Below are 15,162 nucleotides of genomic sequence, written 5' to 3'. Positions count from 1 at the left end.
TAGCTTAAAGGAAAATTATTCCTTGACTTTGGAGTTTCTCCTATGTGCCAAACTGCCATCTAGAGAAAATTCTCTTACAATAATCAACTCATGTAATTATTTATTTATTTGTCTGTTATGTCTACCTCTTCTATAATGTAAGCTTGCTCATGTATAGGGGTATATATTACCCTATACATGGACTGGTTATGTAGTCATATCAACTTTCAGGTGATTTATTGATCTAATGTATTATCATTAACATGTTAATGTTAATGTATTTATTAATGTCATTGAGTCATCATTAGTGATCTATATCTCTTTATCTTATTGTAAGCTGATGTTACCAGAAATGTAATATTTACAAGAGAAAATATTAATATGTTCAGAATTAATCTTTTGTAGAGAGTTGGACTGTGAAGAAAGCTGAGCTCTGAAGAATTGATACTTTTGAACTGTGGTGTTGGAGAAGACTCTTGAGTCCCTTGGACTGCAAGGAGATCCAACCAGTCCATCCTAAAGGAGATCAGTCCTGGGTGTTCTTTGGAAGGAATGATGCTAAAGCTGAAACTCCAGTACTTTGGCCACCTCATGCGAAGGGTTGACTCATTGGAAAAGACTCTGATGCTGGGAGGGATTGGGTGCAAAAGGAGAAGGGGATGACAGAGGATGAGATGACTGGATGGCATCACTGACTCGATGGACATGAGTTTGAGTGAAGTCCGGGAGTCGGTGATGGACAGGAAGGCCTGGCATGCTGCAATTCATGGGGTTGCAAAGAGTTGGACAGGACTGAGCGACTGAACTGAACTGAACTGAACTGAATGTGTTTTAGCCCACTTCATTGTTTCTTGTTTGATGAACCTACAAATTCAAAGAACAGTATTTATGTTGGGTGTTCAATAAAAGTTGGAATAACTTCTATAAATAGACTGTGATGCAATAACATTCAATTCAGTGAATTCCTTCATTTTATCAGATCAGATCAGTCGCTCAGTCGTGTCCGACTCTTTGTGACCCCGTGAATCGCAGCACGCAGCATGTTCAAAAGCAGAGACATTACTTTGCCAACAAAGGTTTGTCTAGTCAAGGCTATGGTTTTTCCTGTGGTCATGTATGGATGTGAGAGTTGGACTGTGAAGAAGGCTGAGCACCTTCATAGGCGCTATATAGGTTGGTCATAACTTTCCTTCCAAGGAATAAGCGTCTTTTAATTTCATGGCTGGTGTCACCATCTGCAGTGATTTTGGAGCCCAGAAAAATAAAGTCTGACACTGTTTCCACTTTTTCCCCATCTATTTCCCATGAAGTGGTGGGACCAGATGCCATGATCTTCATTTTCTGAATGTTGAGCTTTAAGCTAACTTTTTCACTCTCCACTTTCACTTTCATCAAGAGGCTTTTGAGTTCCTCTTCACTTTCTGCCATAAGGGTGGTGTCATCTGCATATCTGAGGTTATTGATATTTCTCATGATGTACTCTGCATATAAGTTAAATAAACAGTGTGACAATATACAGCCTTGACAAACTCCTTTTCCTATTTGGAACCAGTCTGTTGTATTCAGTATTTCAGAAATTATTGTGAGATAAAAATTATATTCAAGTGTGTATGTGAAGAATGACACACTACTTTCAGCTTTGCAATTAAGAAATTCTGTGATGCTGGCCAGCAAAGATAATCTCTGAATTTGTTCTCTTTTCTGTGGAACAAGTGAATTTAATGAATTAATCTCTGAATTTTCTCCCAGATATAAGAATCTATTGTTTTATTCTGTGACACCATGTTATCAGTGATACATGAGACTTCAGAGTTACCATAAAATGTCCATAACAAAACAGCAAAAATTTTTCAGGATAATTTCCCCCCTGATAAATACTCTCTACTGTGGCAACATTCATCATTTAAATTGACACCTGCAAGCTCAAAGCTCAATTAAAAGTGATTAGAAGCACATTAGACAAAAATATAAGGCTATATGTAGATACATTTGAAAAAAATAATCCTTCAAGATGGATTAAGTCTGCATTGCAAATGTCTGTGTACTTTTCTATATATCCTATAGGAATTAAAATATTTTGAGGCAGGGGAACACATATTATTAATTTTTGTTTCTTCAGTGTCTCATAAATAGCATGAACATAATACCTGTTCAGTGAATAATAAATAGAAAGTTTATATACTTCACACATATACTTCTTCTTGCTATCACTTAGTAATGTATAGGAAGATTCTATTATTATAATATTCCATATATGAGTACCAAAGTATAAATGACTCTGGGAACATTTGTAAAATAGGCCAAAACAGCATTTAGTATCTCTGGGACCCTTTTTATCCCAAATTGCTTGGCTACATTCCCAGATACCATTGCTATATTTCTGTCATAGCTTTTCTATCCCATTTATGGTTAACATCACTCAAAACTTCGTGTGTGTGTATGAGCATGCACTTGCAGTGTGTTGAGTATGATGGATGGATAGGAACACGGTCCAGTAAATAATGCATTAATTTGTTTTATTCAATTAAATATGTATTTTTGAGTATTTCAAACTACACATAATAATATGTTAGGTACTGTAAGAATTGGTGACCCACTGTCCCTCAGACTTGGGCTGTATGTTTTAATAGGAGAGCTCATATAATTGTAAACATACTGGCATGTGGGTGACAATGTTCAATCCTGCCACCTCAGCGGCTGTCTACTCAGCTTTTATCTATTACTGAGTCTCACTTCGTTGGCCAATTTCCCCCTCCTTAGGTGAATGAGGACTTCCCGGTGACTCAGTGGTAAAGAACCTCCATCAGTGCAGGAGTAGCAGGAGATACAGGTTCCAAACCCACTCCAGTATTCATGCCTGGAGAATCCCATGGACAGAGGAGCTTGGTGGGCTACAGTCCATAGGGTCGCAAAGAGTCTGACAGGACTGAAGTGACTTAGCATGCATGCCAGTGAATGCAGGTTGCCTCACTGCATTTCTTTTTTTTTTTTTAATTAAATTATTTAAATTGGAGGCTAATTACAATATTGTAGTGGCATAGCAAAATCAACACAAGATTACTAGTTTTGCTGCTTCTGTCAGTTCTTGCAGATACCAGAAAGATTTCAGACAGTAAAATGGCCATTGCTATCAAGATGTTTGAATTATAACAGCGAGGCAAATGCTAATTTCTTCAGAAAATTATTTATTCTCTTTTCAACTGTAGATTTATTTTAAATTAGACAAAAGTAGTAGATATTTGCAAATCTTATCAAACCAGTGAAATAATCTATATACCATTTTGGAGGTTTCTAATATAATAGTGTTATAAAACTATCCTTATGAATCAATTTGTTTCAGATTCTGAAAAATAATAGAGGTCCATTAAAGAAAAAATTTAAACTGTGTTCATAATTTCAATTTCAAAAGAGCTGCTGAGTTTCTCATACTAGAACAAGCCACTATTATTTTAATACGGTATTGTCCTACTAGTCAACTGCACATTTCTAAAAGCAAAATAGGGATCAACCCTGCTCCTACACACAATCTTCTTTATTTTTCTGTTCTCCTCCCCCCACCAAAGAAGTATTCATTAGTAGTGACTGTCTTGAAAATTGGACCTACTATTATATGCAGAATCTATTACAGGAATGAAATAAAAACCTTATAGCCTCCAGCAATTGCTTTTGATGGTTGCTCTCTAACTCTTCCTTTGTCAATCTGGAAGGACCTATAGTTCACAATTTTTGTTTTCTTTCTTTTGCTCTGAGACTACCTATAACCCTTGTAAGGCAGAGGTCAGGCCAAGGGAACATCTGTATAAATGCAGATCAGGTTTGCTGTGTTCAAAGAAATGAGCTGCTTTAAAATAAGCATTTTCTCATCAGTATTCTGTACCATCATGTTTCCCTTTTCATGTAGGAGAAAAATACAATAGTGAACTGAAGAAAAGATGATAAAAGACGATGATTCAGGGTATGTGTGTGTGGGGGGGAGCTGGGGGTTGCTTCTTAATTGAGTTTAAAAGTAAGAAAAGAGAAGAAAATAGTTCCAAAGTCTTCTCTTGGTGAGATATCTTAGGATCTTTTTGAAATGTATGTATTTATATGACATCCAGTTTTAGTGTACCAGATAGAAACTGTAAGATGTAGATAGGAGGCTTATGAGTATTGTGGACAAGGAGCTGGGCACCAGCTGAAGGGCAAACTTGTCAAAGCTACTCAGAGAAACAGAGGTAGGACCACTTTGTGATAATCAAATTCACCCAAAGGAACACTGTATACTCCAGAAACATTGAAGTTATTTTCTGCTTTGTGTGCATATAGATATAATTTTAAATCTGGAAATCACTGCACTTGTTTGTTTTGGCAAGAATATTTTCTTTATGAACTATCTCTCAGATTCTCTCTAACATGTACACAAACCCTAACTTAGTAATTTCACTAAATCAACTTGTACTTAAATGGCAGTGATACTTTTCTAACATGTCCTCTCTTCAGTTGAAATCAAACAATGCTACTGATGTCTTTCTCAAACATTTATTTTTCTGTATGTCATTTGCTAATTTAAAAAACTTTCAAAAGAATATTCTAATCATGACAGGGACTGATGTTATGTTATAAGCACCTAATAATTCTTCATTCCCTTCCTTTTGAGAAAGATTGATCTTAAGGAAATGATTTTAATTTTTTTCCCAGAGCTGATTACTGTTGTGATTGATACTGACTGGAGAATCAGAAAGGGGACTAAACCACCTAGAGATGGCCCATTAATCATCCAGAACCCTTAAACCCCATGATATTTTTCTCCTCTCACTTTGTGTCATATGGACAACCCACTTTCCAAAGAGCTTTGAACAGAGAGAGGGTGGGAGGCTACAGACTTCATGACGGGTGAACACAATGAAGGGGAGACCTATAAGCAAAGTGGCACTGGATAAAACCAGTTGGATATTTTCTTATGAGCTGGGGCATCCTTAGACACATCACTATTGCTAGAGATGAGTAAAGCTTAATTTAGGATGTTTTGTTATAAGATGTATTATATATTACACTTCCTAACACACTCAACTTGGGGTGGTTTCTTTCTTACCTCCCTAATAAATTATAAGGAAAATTCCACATTTTTCTTCACACATTTTAAACTTAGTGTCACTTGTGATCCATACTTATGATCCATGGTGTGAACACCATGGCAGAAACTAGTCTCCAGACAAGGCCTGGATGATAGGAGAGTTCACCCAAGAAGATCCAGTAATACTTATGTGAAATTTCAAAATCTAGCATCAGGACTTCTGAATCTCAGGTGCACTGTTCAGCTGCTCCTCTCATTAAATCATCATCCAGACATGCCAACAGTGCAAATCACTATGGTGGCCAAGTTGTTAGACTTTCAATTCAAGCAGTTGAAGAATGGTCTGACAGAGGTTTCATGGTGCATAATATACAATTTTAAAGTCAGAGGTAAATTACTTCAACAGCTCTTGAGATAAAAACTGGGGAGATGTGTCATTCTAAATGGAATCTATAATGAGAAGCTGGGTATATACCACATTACATATTTTCAATAAGTTGAGAAACGTTAAGAAACACCATATTAAGTTCTTAAGGCAATGAGATCTTTCCTCAATAGAGAAAGAGATATGAAAATATTTTGATGCATTTGAGATACGTGCCAGGATTCTCAGTCAGGTACTGGTCTTCAGAGGTCTGAGCTCAAGCCAATGGACACAAGATTTAGTCCACTCCCCGAAGAGACAGGAAATTGTGAGGGTGCAAAACTTGTGATAGAAAATAAATACCTGAGTTTTAGGTAGAAATTCTGCTGAAATGTTACTGGAGTTAATAAGGAGTAAGGAATCAGGGTTTAAGAAAGCCTTGAGGGTAGAGAAATAATGGAGATTAATTAAATAACAATTTAGAAATCTAATGCCTATATTTCTCTTCTAGAAGCTCTTAGTTGTTCTCGATTCTAGCTATATATTTTTATATGTAGCTATATATTATTATACATTATAAACTCTTGTGTGATCTTTAAATTAAAAAAAAATCAATGTCTACCTCCATTCCAATTTAATTAAATCTTAATCAAGGGGGATACTGTCTAGGTATCTTCATCAATTTTTGAAAGTCCCCCTGGTTTTTTAATGTTGCAGCCAGGGCTGAAAAATCACTGACTGAACTTGGAAAAGCAAGGAACTATGACAATTTCTAAGTATTTCCCTTGTTTTTGATAACTTCTCATGAATCAAGAGAGATTATGGGTTTCAGGGAGGGAGATCACAGAAGTGAACTGCCATTCTCATCACATCGTATCAAGGGGTGCCTGCTATCACGATGGCTTCTCATTGTCAGTGTTAGCCTCGATCACCTTGTTTAGGTAGTGTTTGTCAGTTTCTTTATTGTAAATTTCTTCATCGTTTCCCCCTTTCTATGCTCTAATTCAGGAAGTCATCACTCATAGCTCACATTTCGGGGTAGCCAGTTAAACTCCACCTCTTTGAGGGCAGAGGATCTACATACATTATTTGGAATTCCTCTGTGTAAGAGAGTTTGTAATAGCTTTTTAACTGATATTTCTACCTCTACTCTCTCCATGCCCTCTGTGCTCCTTTCTTTTGCACTATAACACAGAGGTTGTTTCAAAGCAGAAATCCTTCCTCTATTTAAAAGCTTCCAGTGATGGCCCATTAATAGAAACAAAATTCTAAGTCCTACAACTCAAGGTATAAAGCCCCTTATGCCTTATATACTCTAAACCAGTGCATCTCAACATTTATGCATGTGGGAATCACTGAGTTCCCTTGGAGTATGAGGCTGACTGGTCCCTATCTAGAGTTCTCCAATTTATTAGCAAAACATGCCTTTGAAATATTGTAGTACATACTGCTTTTTATTATTATAAAATATGTGACCTCACACAATTATTTTTTAAAGCTATCATCCCAATAATTATATTTACTTATTATATTATTCATAAATTTTCTGGAGTTTGCAGTTGATTATTTGGAGTCAGTGATTGCCTTTTGATATTTCGGAAGTGCTCGGGTACATGTCATAAGCCTTTCAATTCTCACTCATTTCTACATTTTGAGTATAGTGTTTCCATGGAGCTGAAAAATGTAATTACTTTATAATCAAGAAATGTATTTTAATGCTGTTACAGATCTCTAGAGCAATGAAAACTTCTAATCTAAGATATTCCCCAGATAAACTATGTTATGAAGTGTCATCTGCATATAAGTTATTAATTTTCTTTCCATAATCTTTGACCTCATTTACCTATACTAAATTGTATTTATCACTTATTTGAATAATTATGGTAGAATATATTCAAATTAGTGTATTAAGACAAAATATAGATAACTTTAATGTATTTACATATAAACTGTCATTACAGGATATTTACTTAATATTATAAAAATCTATATTTTGTTATATAATTTTTTAATTTAAAAATCTTGTATTTCTAAATTAATATTTTTAAATTCAAATCTGAAAAATATAAAGTGTTTGCAAATAATTTTACTGCCTAGTTTATGCTATAAGAAGGGGCAATATTTTCAATATTTCTTTAAAATATAACTAATTCATATTAAAGGTATATTAGAAATGAGAAGAATGCCTGGATAGTGGAGCCTGGAGAGCTACAATCCATAGGGCCTAATAGAGTCAGACACAACTGAAGTGATTTAGCACTCTCTCACTGTTATTATAGATATAATTTGATAATTTCATATTTTTATTTCTCTTTTTGGAAATAACTTTATCAGTAATTCTATAGAAGCATCTATCAGTACATATTATGGAAATATGTTCATTGTCAAAATAAGAAAATCAAAAAGAAAAATAACCTTTCTTTAAAGCCATATTATCTACGTTTGCTATCATGAAAAACTGTCCTTGTGAAAAATATCATTATATATATATATATATATATATATATACATACACACACACATATATATGTATACCCATATAATTGCAGTGTTATGCAAGGGCTTCCCAGTTGGCGCTAGTTGTAAAGAACCACCTGCCAATGCAGGAAACATAAGAGATGTGGGTTCGATCCCTGGATCAGGAAGATCCTCTGGAGGAGGGCATGACAACCCAATCCAGTATTCTTACCTGGAGAATCTCATGGATAGAGGAGCTTGGAGGTCTGCAGTCCATAAGGTTGCAAAGAGTCAGACATGACTGAAAAATGACTTAGTATGCTCACATGCCACGTGCCTTATGTAAATACATACAGTATTGGATTGGCCAAAATGTTCATTCAGGTTTTTCCATAACATCCTACAGAAAAACTCAAATGAAATTTTTTGGCAATTCAATAATAAAGTTTATATGTGTGTGTATATATAGAGATAGAAATAGTAATAAAATAAGCAAAGTTTCTAAAAAGACAACATTGGATGGAAGTACAATAAGTGATCCCAGAGTGGAGGGAACTGTCATAGACGCCCTGGGTCATGTCAGGTCAAACCCAGGCACTGGCCTCTTGAGTACTCCGCAGAAGCATGTCAATCAAAGATTTTGCTGCAGACAGCCCCTCACTCCTGGAAGTTCAGACACCCAGAGGTGTGAGGAGATTAGGTGAAAACAGCTGGTGGGTCATGGTCTTTTAATTTAACAAAAAGCTAAAGTCCAGAGGGTAAATGAGCCAAGTAAATCTGGGAAGCCAGGCAGACTGCATACAGCATATGATAAACTTTAACATTTAGGAAAATGATCTCATAATGAAAGTCTGAAGTGTAGGAATGAATATTGAGTATCTAAATATAGACACACTGTATAAAATATATGATAAAGTTTCTAATATATGATAAAGGAGACAGAACTCTATTACCACAAAATAGCTTCAAACTATATAAGACAAATATTGATAAACATGAAGAAAATTTAAAAATCTGTCATCATAAATGGAACAAACTTCTGTCAGAAAGAGATCAAGTAGACAAATATTTCAGGAAAAATATGTAAGATTTGAATATCACAAAACCACATGCTTGATCTGAAAAATATATATCTCCACAGAGGACAGGTATCACACCAGAAGCCCTTCACCTCCCCCAACAACATAACCACATGTCTACTTCCATTGCCAATCAAACTCTATTTACCCTATTATATCAGATGTCTCTCCTTTGTACCCAAAGTCAATTCTCCAGCTCTATACTATACCATGTTCCTTTCCATCCCATTCTCAATAATGTAAGGGAATTCTTTAAAAGCCAAAACTGGGCTTTTTATAAATAGAGTAGAAAACACAAATAGATTGTGTGTACTTTCATGTTAACTTTTTATATCCACTTCTCATATTCCTTTTAGAGCTTTTCTGAAAAAGTACTCATGCTGAAACTAAATTTCCCTCCTCAAATAGTGAATAAACACGATTGAGCAAATGTCTCTTCTGAAATTTCATTCCAGTCTGTTACACACTTGCAAAAATTTATCTAAAAAGGGTACTTCACATGTTCTCAAAAGAGCTATAGAAAAATAAGCAGATATAGGCAAGTCAGTTTTAAATCACTCACTTTTTATTTGAATACAATTATATTTAGAAAAAGTAAATACGTACCCTTGAGATGGGAAGCTTTTCAGCCTCTAGAGCTCTGTAGGGGCTGAGGAATCCATTCAGTTCAGTTCAGTTCAGTTGCTCAGTCATGTCCAGCTCTTTGTGACCCCATGGACTGCAGCATGCCAGGCTTTCCTGTCCATTACCAACTCCTGGAGCTTACTCAAACTCATGTCCATAGAGTTGGTGATGCCATCCAACCATCTCATCCTCTGTTGTCCCCTTCTCCTCCTGCCTTCAATCCTTCCCAGCATCAGGGTCTTTTCCAATGAGTCAGTTCTTTGCATCAGGTGGCCAAAATATTGGAGTTTCAGCTTCAGCATCAGTCCTTCAAATGAATATTAGGGACTGATTTCCTTTAGGATGGACTGGTTGGATCTCCTTGCAGTCCGCAGGACTCTCAAGAGTCTTCTCCAACACCACAGTTCAAAAGCATCAATTCTTCTGTGCTCAGCTTTCTTCACAGTCCAACACTCACATCCATACATGACCACTGGAAAAACCATAGCCTTGACTAGACGGACCTTTGTTGGTAAAGTAATGTCTCTGCTTTTTAAAGTACTGTCTAAGTTGGTCATAGCCTTTCTTCCAAGGAGCAAGTGTTTTCTAATTTCATGGCTGCAGTCATCATCTGCAGTGATTTTGAACCCCAAAAAATAAAGTCTCTCACTGTTTCATTTCCCCATCTATTTGCCATGAAGAGGTGGGACTAGATGCCATGATCTTAGTTTTCTGAATGTTGAGTTTTAAGTCAACTTTTTCACTCTCCTTTTTCACTTTCATCAAGAGGCTCTTTACTTCTTCATTTTCTGCCATAAGGGTGGTGTCATCTGCATATCTGAGGTTATTGATATTTCTCCCAGCAACCTTGATTCCAGCTTGTGCTTCATCACACTAGGACTCTCCAATAGGAGAGGACAAAACACTATGGAGAGGACAAAATTAACCCAGAGGTGTGGGACCAGGGCGGGGCTTCCCAGGAATCTACTTCTATTGGCAGTCAAATTCTGTGGTAAATAACCCATCTGCCAATGCAGGAGACATTGGATCCCTTGGTCGGGAACATCCCTTGGAGGAGGCCATGACACCCCACTCCAGTATTCTTGCCTGGAGAATCCCATGGATAGAGGAACCTGCTGGCCTACAGTCAAATGGCCTCAGAGTTGGACATGACTGAAACGACTTAGCATGCAAATACATATGCTATATTTTTTTCTCATCTTCAGGTGACTCTTCTATTTATTCTCTAATCTGATAGGACATTTTCTATTATTATATGTGTTCAAATGAAGTCATGAACACATCAGAAGTCATCTCTATTTGGCTTAAAATCATAGATGAATTAATTAATTAAATTTTTATTAAATACAATGTTTCAGGCATTGTGATGTCTGAGAGTAGAAATTTAGATGAGAGACAATACAGATCAGTTAAATATTGTTTGAATATTTGATTTTTAATGTTTAAAAGATATGAATGCTGTTTTCTCATATATCAAAAGTCCAGAGGAAGGCAATGCAGCACTGCTATAGTAGCTGTACAAAAGTTCTCATGGTCCTTGGTTCTTTTTGTTTCTCTGCCCTGCCCCTTATGATTTTCATTCTCAAGATTACCACATGGACCAACATGGCTACTGGAGCTTCAGCTATTATCTTTGGTCCCAGGACGCAGGAAGGCAGGAGAAAAAAAACTTTAGAAAGTACCCATTATTTTAACATGTTTTTCCAGCTGCTCCACACAGCACTTCTCAGAACTTAGTCATGTGGCATAGCAGTTTTAAAGGGGTTTGTACTCTGCATGCTTCCTGAATGAATCGTTATTTCAGTAAGTAAAATCAGGATTCTATTAATGACTAGAAAAGTAAAAATGTGTCTTAGTAGGCAGGCATCTGTATTTGCCTTACAATTTCTTCCTGGCTTCAAAGAATATAGGATATAGTAGAGGAGATTAATAGATGCATTAAAAAATAGTGGTCATTTAGAAGTTATGATAAAGGTCTTCCTTGTTGGTACTGAGGGTCATAAATGGTGCATGGTTAAGTCCAGTTTGGAAGGTCATGAGAAATTTTCGTATATTTGTTTATTAATAGCATTGAATTCAAAGTGTTTCTATTGCAAAATTTTTCCAGACAATAGATAATTGGAATAAAGTTTGGTGTCAGGTATTTTATTTGCACTCTCATTTAATACTCAAATAACCCTGTGAAGTAAGTATTATTTTCAGTTTCTGATACAGCCATGTCTTTTTAAGTGGTAACAAAAACTTACACAGGACTACACCGCAGGTAATTAATGGGAGTAGTATTGAAATCCAGATCCTTCTCTCAGACTTTTTTTTTTTTTTTAATACATCTACCAAAAGCATTCCAACTCAAGACACAGAATTGAAAAACAAGTCTCTCAGCCTTTTAATGAAGTGTGCAGTTACAATTTACTTTAAGGTATCCTTCTAGTTAATTGTATTCTAATATTACTCTAAACTAATATTCCAAGAGCTTAGATTTCAAATAATTGCCTTAAAGTCATCCTTCTCTAATTCCCTTCTGACTCCATATCTTTCTAGCCCCATATGAGATCTTAGCACCTTTTGAACAACCTTGTTATGTTTCGCTTGCTGAAAAAGTTTCACCTCTCCAAGGAAGAAACCAAGAAAAGCAAGTTCTCACTTTTCTTTTCAGTTCAACATGTGATTTAGGATTTGAGCAATATACTCGCTCAAGTGAAACTTTCTTTGGCAGAAATCCTCTTGAGTAGTAAGTACACCTTATATAGAGTTAATTTAATTGACACTGGATTTTCCAGAGTCCCAATGCTTACAACTTTGACTTTTGGTCCTAGAACTGATGATCATGCAGGCATAGTTTTGGTTGCATTCAAGTTGTGCTCTTGACAGATGAACGTCCTACAGGCAGCAATGGTGCAAGCTGCTTTTCTTGGAGTTCTGGGCCATCATTCTTGGAGTATTTTGGGCCACTATTCTTGGAACTTGAATACTGACACACCTTTCTCACAATTCTGTGAACTTCTCAATATAATTTTGATAAACAGTTTTCATTTTAAAACCAAAATTTACTTCTGCTGTTTTCAGGTGAGCATTTTGAGTAAATCAGTTCCTACATTAAATATCATACTTAAAGAAAAGCAAAATTTTTGAGGCCGAAAGGTAATGTTTCTGGAGAAACACTGGAGTACCATACTAGGTCTCTCAATTACTAGTTTAATGACTAGAAAGGCATTTAACTTCTCAAAAGTTTTGTTTTCTTAATATGTGAATGAATATATTAAGATTCCACATACCTAGAAATGTTTTCTTTTTCCTGCCTTGATGAAGAGATGCAGTGAGACAAAGTAATGGCCATAAAACCACTTAAAATTCCAGAGCTCCACAAAATTGGGGTTCAATTCTAGCTTCTCCATTTTAGCTATATGACCTTGTGACAATCACCTCAATTCTCTCTGTCCCAGTCTCCTCATCTGAAAATCAAATACTTATAGTTACTTAAATGATGGGGTTGTTTGAAATATTAATGACTTAATATGTTTAAGTCTTTAATATGTCTTCCAACAACACAAGAGAAGACTCTATACATGGACATCACCAGATGGTCAACACCGAAATCAGATTGATTATATTCTTTGCAGCCAAAGATGGAGAAGCTCTATAGAGTCAGCAAAAACAAGACCAGGAGCTGACTGTGGCTCAGACCATGAACTCCTTATTGCCAAATTCAGACTTTAATTGGAGAAAGTAGGGAAAACCACTAGATCATTCAGGTATGACCTAAATCAAATCCCTTATGATTATACAGTGGAAGTGAGAAATATATATAAGGGCCTAGATCTGATAGATAGAGTGTCTGAAGAACTATGGACTGAGCTACGTGACATTGTACAGGAGACAGGGATCAAGACCATTCCCATAGAAAAGAAATGCAAAAAAGCAAAATGGCTGTCTGGGGAGGCCTTACAAATAGCTGTGAAAAGAAGAGAAGTGAAAAGCAAGGGAGAAAAGGAAAGATATAAACATCTGAATGCAGAGTTCCAAAGAATAGCAAGAAGAGATAAGAAAGCCTTCTTCAGTGATCAATGCAAAGAAATAGAGGAAAACAACAGAATGGGCAAGACTAGGGATCTCTTCAAGAAAATCAGAGATACCAAAGAAACATTTCATGAAAAGATGGGCTTGATAAAGGACAGAAATGGTATGGACCTAACAGAAGCAGAAGATATTAAGAAGAGATGGCAAGAATACACAGAAGAATTGTACAAAAAAGATCTTCATGACCCAGATAGTCACGATGGTGTGATCACTGATCTAGACCCAGACATCCTGGAGTGAGAAGTCAAGTTGGCCCTAGAAAGCATCACTACGAACAAAGCTAGTAGAGGCAATGGAATTCCAGTTGAGCTATTCCAAATCCTGAAAGATGATGCTGTGAAAGTGCTGCACTCAATATGCCAGCAAATTTGGAAAACTCAGCAGTGGCCACAGGACTAGAAAAGGTCAGTTTTCATTCCAATCCCAAAGAAAGCCAATGCCAAAGAATGCTCAAACTACCACACAATTGCACTCATCTCACACGCTAGTAAAGAAATGCTCAAAATTCTCCAAGGCAGGCTTCAGCAATATGTGAACCGTGAAATTCTTGATGTTCAAGCTGGTTTTGGAAAAGGCAGAGGAACCAGAGATCAAATTGCCAACATCCGCTGGATCATAGAAAAAACAAGAGAGTTCCAGAAAAACATCTATTTCTGCTTTCTTGACTATGCCAAAGCCTTTGACTGTGTGGATCACAAGAAACTGTGGAAAATTCTGAAAGAGATGGGAATACCAGACCACCTGATCTGCCTCTTGAGAAATTTGTATGCAGTTCAGGAAGCAACAGTTAGAACTGGACATGGAACAACAGACTGGTTCCAAATAGGAAAAGGAGTTCGTCAAGGCTGTATATTGTCACCCTGCTTATTTAACTTATATGCAGAGTACATCATGAGAAACGCTGGACTGGAAGAAATGCAAGCTGGGATCAAGATTGCTGGGAGAAATATCAATAACCTCAGATATGCAGATGACACCACGTTTATGGCAGAAAGTGAAGAGGAACTCAAAAGCCTCTTGATGAAAGTGAAAGTGGAGAGTGAAAAAGTTGGCTTAAAGCTCAACATTCAGAAAATGAAGATCATGGCATCCGGTCCCACCACTTCATGGGAAATAGATGGGGAAACAGTGTCAGACTTTATTTTTCTTGGCTCCAAAATCACTACAGATGGTGACTGCCGCCATGAAATTAAAAGACGCTTACTCCTTGGAAGGAAAGTTATGACCAACCTAGATAGCATATTCAAAAGCAGAGACATTACTTGCCAACAAAGGTTTGTCTAGTCAATGCTATGGCTTTTCCTGTGGTCATGTATGGATGTGAGAGTTGGACTGTGAAGAAAGTTGAGCACCAAATAATTGATGCTTTTGAACTGTGGTGTTGGAGAAGACTCTTGAGAGTCCCTTAGCCTGCAAGGAGATCCAACCAGTCCATTCTGAAGGAGATCAGCCCTGGGATTTCTTTGGAAGGAATGATGCTAAAGCTGAAACTCCAGTACTTTGGCCACCTCATATGAAGAGTTGACTCA

The sequence above is a fragment of the Bos taurus genome, chromosome 9 (assembly GCF_002263795.3).
Source record: "Bos taurus isolate L1 Dominette 01449 registration number 42190680 breed Hereford chromosome 9, ARS-UCD2.0, whole genome shotgun sequence".
NCBI classification, from domain to species: domain Eukaryota; kingdom Metazoa; phylum Chordata; class Mammalia; order Artiodactyla; family Bovidae; genus Bos; species Bos taurus.
The sequence above is the reverse complement of the archived record's forward strand: the minus strand, read 5'-3'. Positions refer to the sequence as shown.